Source organism: Megascapheus bottae, chromosome 24, assembly GCF_031878675.1.
Source record: "Megascapheus bottae isolate mThoBot1 chromosome 24, mThoBot2.hap1, whole genome shotgun sequence".
In the NCBI taxonomy this organism is placed as follows: Eukaryota; Metazoa; Chordata; class Mammalia; order Rodentia; family Geomyidae; genus Megascapheus; species Megascapheus bottae.
In genome coordinates this window covers 30,975-44,096 of record NC_143532.1, presented here as the reverse complement: position 1 = coordinate 44,096, position 13,122 = coordinate 30,975, and positions in this window count along the sequence as shown.

Sequence of the window (13,122 nt, the reverse complement as noted above, 5' to 3'; positions counted from 1 at the left end):
CAACGGGAAGGCGGGGAAGGTGGTGAGCATTCACCCAGAGCGCCCTCTGCTCGGAAGTGGCGCTCACTGCACCTCAGAGGGGTGTAGGGTGGTGAGTATTCACCCAGAGCGGCCTCGGGTGGCAAGCGGAGATCACTACACCACGGAGGGTGGCAGGGTGTCGAGCATTCACCCTGAGCATCCTCTGGGGACAAGCACAGCTCACTGAATCATGGAGGAGAGGAGGGTGGTGAACGTTCACTCAGAGCGCGCTGTCGTGGCAAGCGGAGCTCATTGCACCATGGAGGTAAGGAGGGTGGTGAGCATTCAGCAGAGCGCCCTCTGGTGGGAAGCGGAGCTCACAGCTCTACGGAGGGGTCGAAGGTGGTGAGCATTCATGCAGAGCTCCCTCTAGTGGGAAGCCCAGTTCACTGCACCACGGAAGAGAGGAGGTTTGTGAGCATTCACCAGAGCACCCTCTGGTGGGTAGTGGAGCTCACTGGAACACGGGGGGAGGGTGGGGAGGCAGTGTGCATTCACCCAGAGTGTGCTGTCATGGCAAGCGGAGTTCACTGCATCATAGAGGGGAGGAGGGTGGTGAGCATTAACCCAATCCGCCCTCTGTTGGGAAGCAGAGTTCATTGCACCACAGGGTATGGGGGAAGGCGATGAACATTCGCCCAGAGCGCCCTCTTGTGGAAATTGGAGCTCACTGCACCACGGAGGGTAGGAGGTGGGTAAGCATTCGCCCAGAGCACCCTCTGGTGGGAAGTGGAGCTCACTACACTAGGGAGGGGAGGAGGGTGGTGAGCAGGGGTGTAGTGTGCCCTCTGGTGGAAAGCAGAGCTCACTACACCACAGAGGGGTGGAAGGTGGTGAGCAGGGGTCCAGCGCGCCCTCTGGTGGGAAGCGGAGGTCATTACACCACGGAAGGGAGGAGGGTGGTGAGCAGGGGTGTAGTGTGCCCTCTGGTGGGAAGTGGACCTCACTATACTAGGGAGAGGAGGAGGGTGATGAGCAGGGGTCCAGCACGCCCTCTGGTGGGAAGTGGAGCTCACTACACTAGGGAGAGGAGGAGGGTGATGAGCAGGGGTCCAGCACGCCCTCTGGTGGGAAGTGGAGTTCACTACACTAGGGAGAGGAGGAGGGTGGTGAGCAGGGGGTCCAGCGCGCCCTCTGGTGGGAAGCGGAGGTCATTACACCACGGAAGGGAGAAGGGTGGTGAGCAGGGGTCTAGCGCGCCTTCTGGTGGGAAGACGAGCTCACTACACCACAGAGGGGAGGAGGGTGGTGAGCAGGGGTGTAGCGTGCCCTCTGGTGGGAAGATGAGCTCACTACACCACAGAGGGGAGGAGGGTGGTGAGCAGGGGTGTAGCGTGCCCTCTGGTGGGAAGCGGAGCTCACTACACCATGGAGGGGAGGAGGGTGGTGAGCAGGGGTCCAGCACGCCCTCTGGTGGGAAGACGAGCTCACTGCACCTTGGAGGGCGTCCTCTGCTGTTCACGTGGGAAATGTCAATGTGGCATGTGAAGACCATGTGTGGAACAGTGTGGTGGTCACACATCCATAGTTTTCCTTACATTAATTCTGTGTGTGTGTGTGGGCACACACTGTTCATAGAGTTTGAATATAGGGATTGGGTGCTGTTCCTCAGCTTGTTCACTTAACATGGTGCTGCAGTACTTGAGCCTCAGCCCCTCTTCTGGCTTCATATTGTCTAAATGTGTGTATCTATGGGTGTGTGCTTTGTCTCTCTGTGTTTTCCAATGTGCATATCGTTCTTTAAGCTCTTCTAACTCTGTTGGATTGAGGGAAGGAAGAAGACAGGAAGAGAGGGAGAGAGGGAGAGTGCAAGCTCATCTTCTCTCCCTTTTTCACTCGTGTTTGCAGTTTATGAGGGAGCATGAAATAAAATAATAAACAAATACACTAATCTTGGATGGAAGCTGTGAGACAGCGCTTGTTGTCTCTGAACACGTGGCTGCTGTGTCTCCCTGTTTTAAATTTTTGAAGGAAACATTGTTTGAGGCAGAAGATGGAATGTTTTCATTTAAATTCATCTTTTACCAACTGGATTCTGTAAAGGTTTATTTTCCCAGTCCTAACTGAAAACTGGAAATATCATCAATTCAGCCTGTTTTTTCTTGACTTGCTTTGCTCTCTGGTCTACTTTCCTCCATGTTCTCCACTCATCCCCCCCCCCCAACATACTGATAATCTGGGATGCACGAGAGAGGCCACGCAAGGCCCTAAGTGACTGTCCCTAGTAATTGTCTGTGGAAGGTCTGGGCCTGCCTGTCCCATTGGCTCTCCAGTTCCAGTGTCAGCAAAGTGTTCCCAAACGCTCGTGGGCTGCCGCACAGTCAGGGGTTGATCTCAGGTCTTCTGCTAGGCAGGCAGGTTGGCAGGCAGGCAGTGAAGCGGGAACCTCCTTGGGGGAAGAACCGGGCTGGGAGGGGAGGCCGTAGACAGGGCTCGTCTTCCTCTGCCAGTACTGAGCCTCCAGGCCGTCTGGAGGGGCTGTGGGGTTTCAGACACTGGACAAACATTTCTTCCCACCAGGTGCTCACAACCTGGGTCCCCTTGCTTCCCTGGGTAGAAGTAAGCAGCGGCACTCGGCCTCAGGATCTGGAGCCCTCCAGGGACCCTCCACGCCCACCCCTGGGCAAGCAACCTATACCTCCCCACCACCCCAGAACGGACAGCGGATCCCCCCATGCCCAACCCAGAGCACGGACTCCAAGCCCTGTCCATGGCCACCAAAGCAGACCACCCCTGGAAACTGTCCTGGTTCACAGGCTGCTGCTCTGTTCTCCCCGCCAATCCAGGTGGGAAGGGGAAGAGGCAGAGCTGAGTGGAGAGCAGCCAGAGGCAGTGGGAAGCACAGCCAAAGAAAAAGGCGGGCTGGAGCCGGAGCGGGGCTGAGGCTTGAGAAGGGCGGGGCTTGTGGGGGGCTGAGCGCCAGGGGGTGGGGCCAGGAAGAGGAAGGGAGGTGAGTGGTCTAGGGCGGGGCTTGGAGGGAGAGCTCCAGGGTAGTGGTGCCAGGGCACGGAAGTCATGGTCTGGGGGTGGGGCTTAGAGGGTCAGAGCCCCAGAGCGGTGGGGCTGAGCGAGGACGTGAGGGGTCGGGGGCGGGGCGAGGACGCTGAACTGGTTTGGGGCGGTTCTGCCTGGGACCAGTCGGCCCGTGAGAGGCTCCAGTGCGGCCGCCTCGCCTTCCCCAGAGAGAGTGGCGTTTGTTCTGGGGCCTACAGAGCTGGGTGGGGCACTCTCAGCCTGAGGCTGTTGTCTGTTCACCCGTCCTGTAAGGTGCCAGCAGCGTTTCTTCGTGGGGAAGCGCCTGAAGGAGGCTGCCTCTACCCAAACACAGCCTGTGTGTGTGAGGAAGGCCATGTTAGGCCTAAGCCAGGCCTCCGGAGCCAGCTCCCAGTCAGAGGTGTGCTTTTTAGCCCAGGCAGGCCTGGGGCCTGGGTGTGTGGTGGCTGTGAAAGTGTGTGAAGTGGGGACTGCTGCTTCATTTTTCCTCTTCCTGAAGGGGCTTTGGCCAAGTTAGGCCTAAGCCAGGCCTCCGGAGCCAGCTCCCAGTCCGCGGTGAGCTTTCAGTGTAGGCTGGGGTCTGGTCAAGAGTGGACAGGAGTGGCAGCCCACCCGCTGCTGCCTCCTCTTTTGTTTTATTTTCCTCCCTCCAGGCCCGGGGATGGTGCCGCCATGGGAGGGAGTGGTCAGTGCAGATGGGGCCTAGGCTGCTGCCCCTCCACCTTGAGGACGTGAGGGGTCGGGGGTGGGGCTTGCGGGGGTCAGAGCCTGAGAGGGGTGGGGCGGTTCTGCCTGTGAGAGGCTCCAGTGCGTCCGCCTTCCTCTAAGAGAGCGGCATTTGTTCGGGGGCCTACAGAGCTGTCCTGAGGCCGGGCGTCTGTTGCCTGTTAGCCCGTCCTGGAAGGTGCCGGCAGCATTTCTTCATGGGGAAGTGCCTGAAGGAGGCTGTCTCTACCCAGACGCCGCGTGTGTGTGAGGAAGGCCATGTTAGGCCTAAGCCAGGCCTCCGGAGCCAGCAGCCAGTCAGAGGTGCGCTTTTTAGCCTAGGCAGGCCTGGGGCCTAGGTGTGTGGTGGCTGTGAAAGTGTGTGGAGAAGTGGGGCGGGCAGCTCGTTTTTCCTCTTCCTGAAGGGTCTTCGGCCATGTTAGGCCTAAGCCAGGCCTCCGGAGCCAGCTCCCAGTCAGCAGTGAGCTTTCAGTGTAGGCTGGGGCCTGGTCGAGAGTGGATAGGTGCGGCAGCCTGCCCACCGCTGCCTCCTCTTTTATTTTCCTCCGTCCAGGCCCAAGGACGGTGCCACCACGGGAGGGACTGGTCAGTGCAGATGGGGCCTGGGCTGCTGCCCCTCCTCCTCAAGGACGTGAAGGGTCGGGAGCGGGGCTTGCGGGGTCAGAGCCTGAGGGGGTGGAGCGGAGTGAGGACGTGAGGGGTCAGGGGCGGGGCGAGGACGCTGAACTGGTTTGGGGCGGTTCTGCCTGGGACCAGTCGGCCTGTGAGAGGCTCCAGTGCGGCCACCTTGCCTTCCCCAGAGAGAGTGGCGTTTGTTCTGGGGCCTACAGAGCTGGGTGGGGCACTCTCAGCCTGAGGCTGTTGTCTGTTCACCCGTCCTGTAAGGTGCCGGCAGCGTTTCTTTGTGGGGAAGCGGCTGAAGGAGGTTGTCTCTACCCGGACGCAGCCTGTGTGTGTGAGGAAGGCCATGTTAGGCCTAAGCCAGGCCTCCTGAGCCAGCTCCCAGTCAGAAGTGCGCTTTTTAGCCCAGGCAGGCCTGGGGCCTGGGTGTGTGGTGGCTGTGAAGGTGTGTGAAGTGGGGACTGCTGCTTCATTTTTCCTCTTCCTGAAGGGGCTTTGGCCAAGTTAGGCCTAGGCCAGGCCTCCGGAGCCAGCTCCCAGTCAGCGGTGAGCTTTCAGTGTAGGCAGGCCCAGGGCCTGGTCAAGAGTGGAGAGGCTTGGCTGGCCACCTGCCGCCACCTCCTCTTTTATTTTGTTTTACTTTTTTCATTCCAGGTCTGAGGACGGCGCTGCCATGGCAGGAAGTGGTCAGTGCAGACTGGACCTGGGATGCTGCGCCTCCACCGCCTGACTTCCGGGCTCTGTCTGCTCTGGTAATGCTCCCCCACCCCCACTTCCTGCCTCTGTCTGCTCTGGTAATCCTCCCCCACCCCCACTTCCTGCCTCTGTCTGCCCATGTAATGCTCCCCCACTTCCGGTCTCTGTCTGCTCCCATAATGCTCCCTCACCCCCACTTCCGGTCTCTGCCCCCTGTAATGCTCCCCACCCCCACTTCCTGTCTGTCTGCTCCCATAATGCTTCTCCACACCCACTTCCGGTCTCTGCCCCCCCTAATGTTCCCTCACCCCACTTCCGCTCTCTGTCCACTCCCATAATGCTCTCTCACCCCCACTTCCGGTCTCTGATTCCATAATGCTCCCCCACCCCCACTTCCGGTCTCTGTCCTCTCCCATAATGCTCCCCCACCCTCACTTCCGGTCTGTGTCTGCTCCCATAATGCTCCCTCACCCCCACTTCCGGTCTCTGCCTCCTGTAATGCTCCCCACCCCCACTTCCGGTCTATCTGCTCCCATAATGCTTCCCCACACCCACTTCCGGTTTCTGCCCCCCCTTAATGTTTCCTCACCCCACTTCTGCTCTCTGTCCACTCCCATAATGCTCTCACCCCCACTTCCGGTCTCTGTCCGCTCCCATAATGCTCCCCCTCCCTCACTTCCACTCTGTGTCCACTCGTGAAATGCTCTCCCCCTCACTTCTGGCCTCTGTCCACCCGGTAAAGGTCCCCGGCTCCTGTCCCTCCTCATCTTCTGTCCCCCCTCGTCTCCTGTCCCCCCTTGTCTCTTGTCCCCTCCCCATCTCCTGTCCCCTCCCCATCTCCTGTCCCTCCCCATCTCCTGTCCTCTCCTGTTCCCCCCTGCCCCTTTCAGAGCCTGAGGACTGATGGTTGGGAACATCACTCATTCTCCAGTGTGGACGTTGTTGGGGACATCATTCATTTATCCTCCAGTATGGAGGGCTCCTTCACATTTTATTGGGCATATCAGGATTTTGTCTATATTTTGGAGCATGCCTCCCCAGCCAGACAAGCACCTTGATGCTGAGCCATGTCCCCTGTTGGTCTCAGGAAGCCATCATTGCCTCAAGCCTGGCCTGGGATCTGTCTCATGAGGAACTTGGTGGGGTAGTAGAAGGTGGGAGCAGAAAGTGTGGTCTACATGGCTTTTTCTTTTTTTCCTTCTGTCGGCTCTACCCCAGATCCTGCTCAGCAGAAGAGAGGCCTCAGGATGCTGAGCCTCTGTTCTTCAGAGACTCCTTTCACTTTAGGTGCTGTGATGAGATAAGATGAAGAATCCAGAACTTTTGAATCAAACATAAGTGTAGGATCTGGGTGTACACTGAAATGTAGGATGTAGGATCTTGCTCCCAGCCCACATCTTGCATAGGGCATGGGGGTTAGGGTGTGAGGGGATTTGTGGAAAGCATTGTTTTCTTTTTTGCCAGGTCTTGGTGGTCTGTAATCCTAGCTGCTAAAGAGTCCAAGATCTGAGGTTTGCAGTTCACCCCTAGCCCTGGAAGGAAAGTTCTTGAGGGTCTTTGTCTCCAATAATGGGTAAAAAAACTCTAAAGTAGAGCTCAAGTAGTAGAACGCTGGTCTTGAAAAAACATTTGTCAGGAAGAACACCTAGGTCCTAAGTTCAAGCCCCAGGACCAGCACAGAATGATTTTTGTTTTTATTGTATAGGTCCAATACACATTTTATTAGACACACAAAGATATTTTAATTTCTGTTTGGTGAATTCCTGGGATATTGTGTTCCAGGGTCTCTCACAAGCTGGGCAAGCACCTCAGCCTTTGATTTTCACAATTTCCAGCCTTTGCTGTATGTTGTGTTCCCTTGACTATAGACACTTTGAGAAGAAAATGCACAGAGTCAGGGTAAAATGTGGAGAGACTGGAAGCTTGGGATTGTGAATACAGGTTTAGTGGGTATGGCCCAACGTAGAATGGCCTGGATGGACTTCATTTGAACTTGTTCCGGTGAACTCATGCCTTGCCCAGGCCTCTGGCCTGTCTCCAAGTGTCATCATGTTTTCATCTATACTTTGATCCTCTTGGGGCCTGGAGAAGGGGGTGAGGGCATGTGTGAGGAAGGGTAGTGTCTCCCTCCCTGCTTGGTGAGTTGGTGCTTGTCAGGACAACTTTGATGACCCTAGGCCCCTACTTAGGTCTCTGAATCGTCATCATGATTTCACTTCTGCTTTTGGTCATGTCCTTCTCAGTGCCTGTGGGTTGGGGCTGAGGGAATGCAGGAAGTTTCATTTTTAATTATATAGGTCATATACACATTTTGTTCAACATATCAATGCATTTAAATTTCTTTTGGTGAATTTAAATTTTATTCTGTTTCATGGCCTCCTACCACCTAGGCAAGCACCTCAATACTGAGCCTCACCCCTTTCTGTCTAGTAACTCAATCAGTTCCTTTAGACTGGTGTTATATGTCAGTTTTCTAGTAGGAGTTTCTGTGTGACTGTTTCCATTTTGTCTTCCTCTGTCAGTATACAGGACCCCACCGATCTGTGGAGCAGTTCTAGCATCTTCACCGTTCGTTGTGTGTTGATTTCTTCTGACCGTAAGTACTTTGGGGGCAAAACTTGCTGAGTATCAGGAAAAAATGTGTAGTCCAGACACTGGGAATTGTGTGTCAAGAATTTGATTTTGTGGTCTAATGTTGAAGTGGCCTGACTGACACATCCTACCCCTAACCTGCTTTCATAGACTCATGCAAAATTTAGGTCTCCAACCTCGTGTCTTAAGTCTGTACTAGGTTTTTTATCCATGCTTCCAGTCATATTCATACCAAAGCCTGGTGAATGGAATGAAGACACGTGTGAGGAAGGGCAGTCTATACTTCCCTGCTTGTTAAGTTGGTACCTGTCAGAACACCTTTTGCCACAGCAGGCTTATCCTAAGTCTGTATCCTCAGCTCTGAGTCTTCACTGAGCTTTTAGCAATGTCCTGAATAGGGCATGGGGGTTAGGGAGAGAGGGCATGTGTGTTTATGTTGTCATTATATACACCTTAAATACACTTTTATTAGGCATTTCAAGGTATTTCAATTTGCATGGGTGAATCCCAGTGGTATTATGTTCAGAGCTCTCCATAGGCTAGGTCAGCAGCTCCACACGATGCCCTCCATTTTATGCCTCAGAAGTGGGGTTTTGTCAAGTTTCTAATAATAATCTTTGGAGAGAAGCAGAAGGCATATCGTAGTACTTTTCCTTCTCTGTCAGACCTTCCAGGTCTTATGTATCCTTAACCAGGCTCCTGGATGCCTAGCCTTTCTGGTGCATTGCCTTCCTCTGCCTGTGTGCACTCTGAGGAGAAAATGTTCCCAGTGTCAGAAGACCAACTGGAGAGGGGCCAGGAGCCTGGCCTAATGGTAGAGTGCTTGCCTAGTATACACAAAGGTCTGGGTTCAATTCTTTGGTACCACACTCAGGAAAAAGTTAGTCTTTGGTACCACAGACAGAAAAAGCCGGAAGTGGTGCTGTGGCTCAAGTGGTAGAGCACTTGCCTTGACAAAGCCCAAGGACAGTGCTTGGGCTCTGCGTTTAAGCCCGAGGACTGGCCCCCAAAAAAGGAAGTGGAGGAAAAGAGAAAGAAGAAAGGAAGAAAGAAGGAAGAGGGAAGAAAAGAAAGGTAAAAGGAAGGAAGAAGGAAGAAGAAAAAAGAATGGATGAAAGAAGGAAGAGGAAGCAGAGGAGGGAGGAGTAGGAGCAGGAAGAAGGAGGGTGGAGGAAGAAGAGGAAGAAGTAGAAAGGAAGAGGAGTAGAAGGAGCAAGAGGAAGAGAGGAGGAGGAGGAGGAGGAGAAGGAGAAGAGTAGGAAGAGAAGAGGAGGAGGAGGAGGCTACGGCGGCAGAGATGATGACAATGATAGTGACAACGATGACCACATTGGAGCATCTTCAAGTTTTCAATGGTGAGCGTAGAATCTGGGTAGACAGCCCAGTACCTGCTTTGGTGGACCGAGGTCCAACTTAGGCCTCCAGTGTTTTTGCTTTTGGTACATAGAGAAAAGGGGGTGAAAGCATTTATGAGGAAGGGAGGCCTACCCTTTCCTGCTTGGTAAATTGTGAACTGTCAGACTGTAGTCCCCAACCCAGCTCTCTGTCCTCAAATCCATACGTTCACTGTTGCCTAACACATTTATCAACTCTTGACCTACTCTGTTCATACACCTGCCACGTGTACATGTGTGAGGATGAGGGTGTGGGATAGAGTGCTATGTTTCTCTGTAATATTGGACAAAAGAAGACCACCTACCTCCAAGGATGCAGGGCACTGCGCTGTCAGTTACGTTGGGGTCGGGATGTAGGTAAAAGAGTTAAGGTTGTTTTCTGGGTTGGTGGTAGGGGTTAGAGTTGTTAAGGTTACTATCGTTAGGGTTGGTATGGTTTAAGTTAGGGTGCAGAATAGATTTGTTGATGTTCATGGTGTGGTCTGGATTTGTTTAGGGGATCTATAACCTTAACATGTATCATAAGCCACCCACCAATCCTAGGCCTTATCCTAAACCATTTACTAACTCAAATCAGCAGCATAAGTGTGTTCCTAACACAATTCAGCAACCCCAAGCCACCCCTCAAAGCTAGGGGAGGAGCAGTAGGCTTAAGGAATAGTGTTTTTAGTGTCAGTGGTAATGTTACATGGTTAGGGTTGTTAGGGCTACCGTGTTTAGGGTTGGTATGATTGAGGTTAGGGTTCAGGTGTAGGGTTGTTGATGTGAAGGGTAGAGTTAAGGTTGGGTGCTATTGAGGTTACTCAGCATGGGAGTTAGAATGAATTTTGTAGTCATGGTTCAGAAACAGGTTCGAGCAAGTAGTGGGTTTTCTGTTATCCTTACATAGCAGGTTAGTAAGTCAGGGTTAGTGTTAAGTGTTACAGAACGATAGGGAATTATGTTTAGTGAATGGGTTAATGTTACGGATCTGGTCATCGTTGTGGAAACGATTAGCATTTGGATTGTGGAACAGGTCAGGTTTAGGGTTGGGGCAGAGTGTAGGGAATGTGGTAGACAAAATGTGAGGTTGGGGATGTAGTGGAGGAAAATGCTCTCATAAGGGTTCAGGAAAGGTTGAAGGTCAGGGAGCGTGTGAGGAAGAACTTTATGGAATGGGTTAGGGTTTTGGATATGCTATGTAGCGGTCTTCAAAGTGTGTTAGGGATCAGGTGAGGAGCAGAGAACTTGTTAGGAAAGGGGTTATGTAGGTTCTGGGAGTGGGTTAGGATTGGACAAAGTGTGAGTTATGCAGTGACATATGGATTGGGGCTAGAAGATGGTCTAGGGTGAGGCATAAGATTAGTGGTGCATTACGGCAATTTGTTACAGTATGAGTTTGGGTTAGGGCACCTGTGAAGGTGTGAGTATGGTAGAGTTAGAGTGTATAGCAGGGTACATGTTAGGGAGCATGTTAAGATAATGTTTGGTGTATTGTACCTGTTTAGGGTTAGGGTAAGTGTTAGGGTTTAGTGTGCATGTTAGGGTATGCGTTGGGGCAGGTTTTGGGTACATGCTAGGGTACATGTAAGGGCACCTATGCGATTTAGAGTGTGTGTTCGGCTACTTGATTCTGTATGTACTTCATGTTTAGGGTATATGTTAGGGTACATGTTACAGCTATGGTATGTGTTAGGGAATATTAGGATTAAGATTCCTGTTAAGGATAGGACACATATTAGAGTGTATGTTAGTGTACACTTGGGGGTACACGTTAGGGTGCCTGTAAGGGTGGTTTTAAGTACTGCTAGGATATTTGTACTTGTTAGGTAGGGTGGTACATGTTAATATTTAAAGTACATTTTAATGTTACAGTATGTTGTGAGGTACATGATGAGGTATGGGTTAGGGTACATGTCAAAGGTGTGAGTATGGGCAAGAGTCAAGATGCATGATGGAGTGTATGTTAGGGAACATGTTAGGATACATATTAGGATTTGGGCAAGTTCTAGGGTATGTGTTACATTATGCATTTGGGGTACATGTTAGGTGCATATATAGTTTAGAGTATGTATTAGTGGTTAGGGTACATATCAAGATAGGTATTAAATTTAGGGTACATGTTAGGATATGTGTTAGTGCATTGGTTACATTTAGTACGTGTTGTTAGGGTATTGGTTAGTGTTGTGGTTTTGGTTAATATTAGGGCATGCTTGGGTATGTGTTGGGTTACATGTGGGTACATGTTAGGGTGCTTGTAAGGGTACCTAGTCTTAGAGTTCATGCTAAGGAACTATTTAGGATGTGGTTAGGGTACATGTTAAGGTATGCATTAATTTTAGGACATACGTTAGGGTATTGGTTAGGGTTAATGTTAGAGCATGTGTTTGGGTACATCGGGGGTACCTGTATATGTTAGGGTACTTATTACTGCATGTGTTACTGGTTAGGGTACATATTGGATACATGTTGAGGTCAGGGTATGTGTAAAGATATTAGGGGTTGGATTAGGGTTAGGATATTAGGGTTGCGTTAGGTACGAGTTAGGGTACATGTAAGGGTAATTATGGTTTACACTATATCTTAGGGTTCTCATTACCATATTTGTCAGTGTTTATAGAGCATGGGTTAGGGTATGTGTTAGAATATGTGTCAGGGTGTGTGATGGGGTACATGTTAGGGTATGTGTAAGAGTTAGGGTCATTGATAAGGTATCTTTGAAGGTTATGGCCTTTGTTAGGGTTAGGGCACATGTTAGGCTATGTGTTACAGTACATTAGGATACCTGTTAGGGTACATGTACAGGTACTTGTGTGAATAGAATGTTCGTTAGGATATGTTAAAGTGCGTGTTATAGCACATGTTAGGATTAAGGAACATGTTAGGGTATGCTAGAAGTACATGTTAGGATACTTGTTAGAATATGTATTTGTGGTTAGGGTCCATGTTAGGGTGTATATATTCGTGTCAGGTTTAGTTTTATGGTTAGAGTGTGTTAGGCTACATCCAGGGGGCATTAGAGAATACCTATTAGAGAATACCTTAGGTTCAATTGGAATACATGTTACAGTGCATGTAACAGTACGTATATGGGTTTGATTTTGTGTTAGGGTATTTATTCGCATATGAGTTAGTGTTTTGAGTCCATGTTAGGAAACCTTAGGGCATGTTTGAGACACATGTTAGGGTACCTGTCATGGTACATACAGGAATTGCAGTACATGTTAGAGTACTTGTTAGGGCACATGTTAAGTTTTACAGTATGCATTTAGGGTACATTTTGGAGCATGTGTTAGGGTGATGGTTATGTTTTGAGTTAGGCAACATGTTGGGTTAGGCATCAGTAGAAGTTTAGGATACTTGTTAGGGTATATGTTGTTATAGTAAATCTTCAGGGCATATGTTAGAGTGTGTTAGGATACAAAAGGTGTGGATGTTTTGGTGTATGTAAGGGTTCCTGTATGGTTTAGAGGATGTGTTAGGATAGTTGTTACTGTATGTGTTGGTGATAAGGATACATGTTAGGATATGTATTAGGGTTAGAGTATGTTAGGGTACATGTTAGAGTATGTGTTAGAGTACATTGGGGGCTAAATGTTAGTGTGTATGTAAGAGATACTTGCTAGGTTTTGAGTACATGTTAGGGTTAAGGTACATGTTAGAGTTAGCCCTCTTCTCTGGTGGATGTGTACACAGTCACATCCTTCAGCTGTACTCAGTTTCACTTCCTTTCTTGATCTCCTGCCTTCCCCGAGGTCCTTTGCAGCCAGCTGGAACCTTTCTGTTGCCCCTCTTGAGATGCCGGCCATCCCACTTGCCCACTTGGTTGGTATTATCCTGTTTTCTGCTGATCGATTCTGCCTGCCAGCATTCTTACTTTAGTTAAAGTCCTATAGTTTGAGCTTTGTAAGAGGAACAGTGGTTTACAACTATATTTAAAATATTTATTGGATATTTTAATTTGCACATGAATTTATTTTAAGGAATCTAGTTTAATATTTCAATAATTTTGTACAATGTGGATGATCAGGCCAGGGTAACTGGCATTTCTATCACCTCAAGTATTGTTCTACTGCACTGGAAATATTAGCTGTTTTGA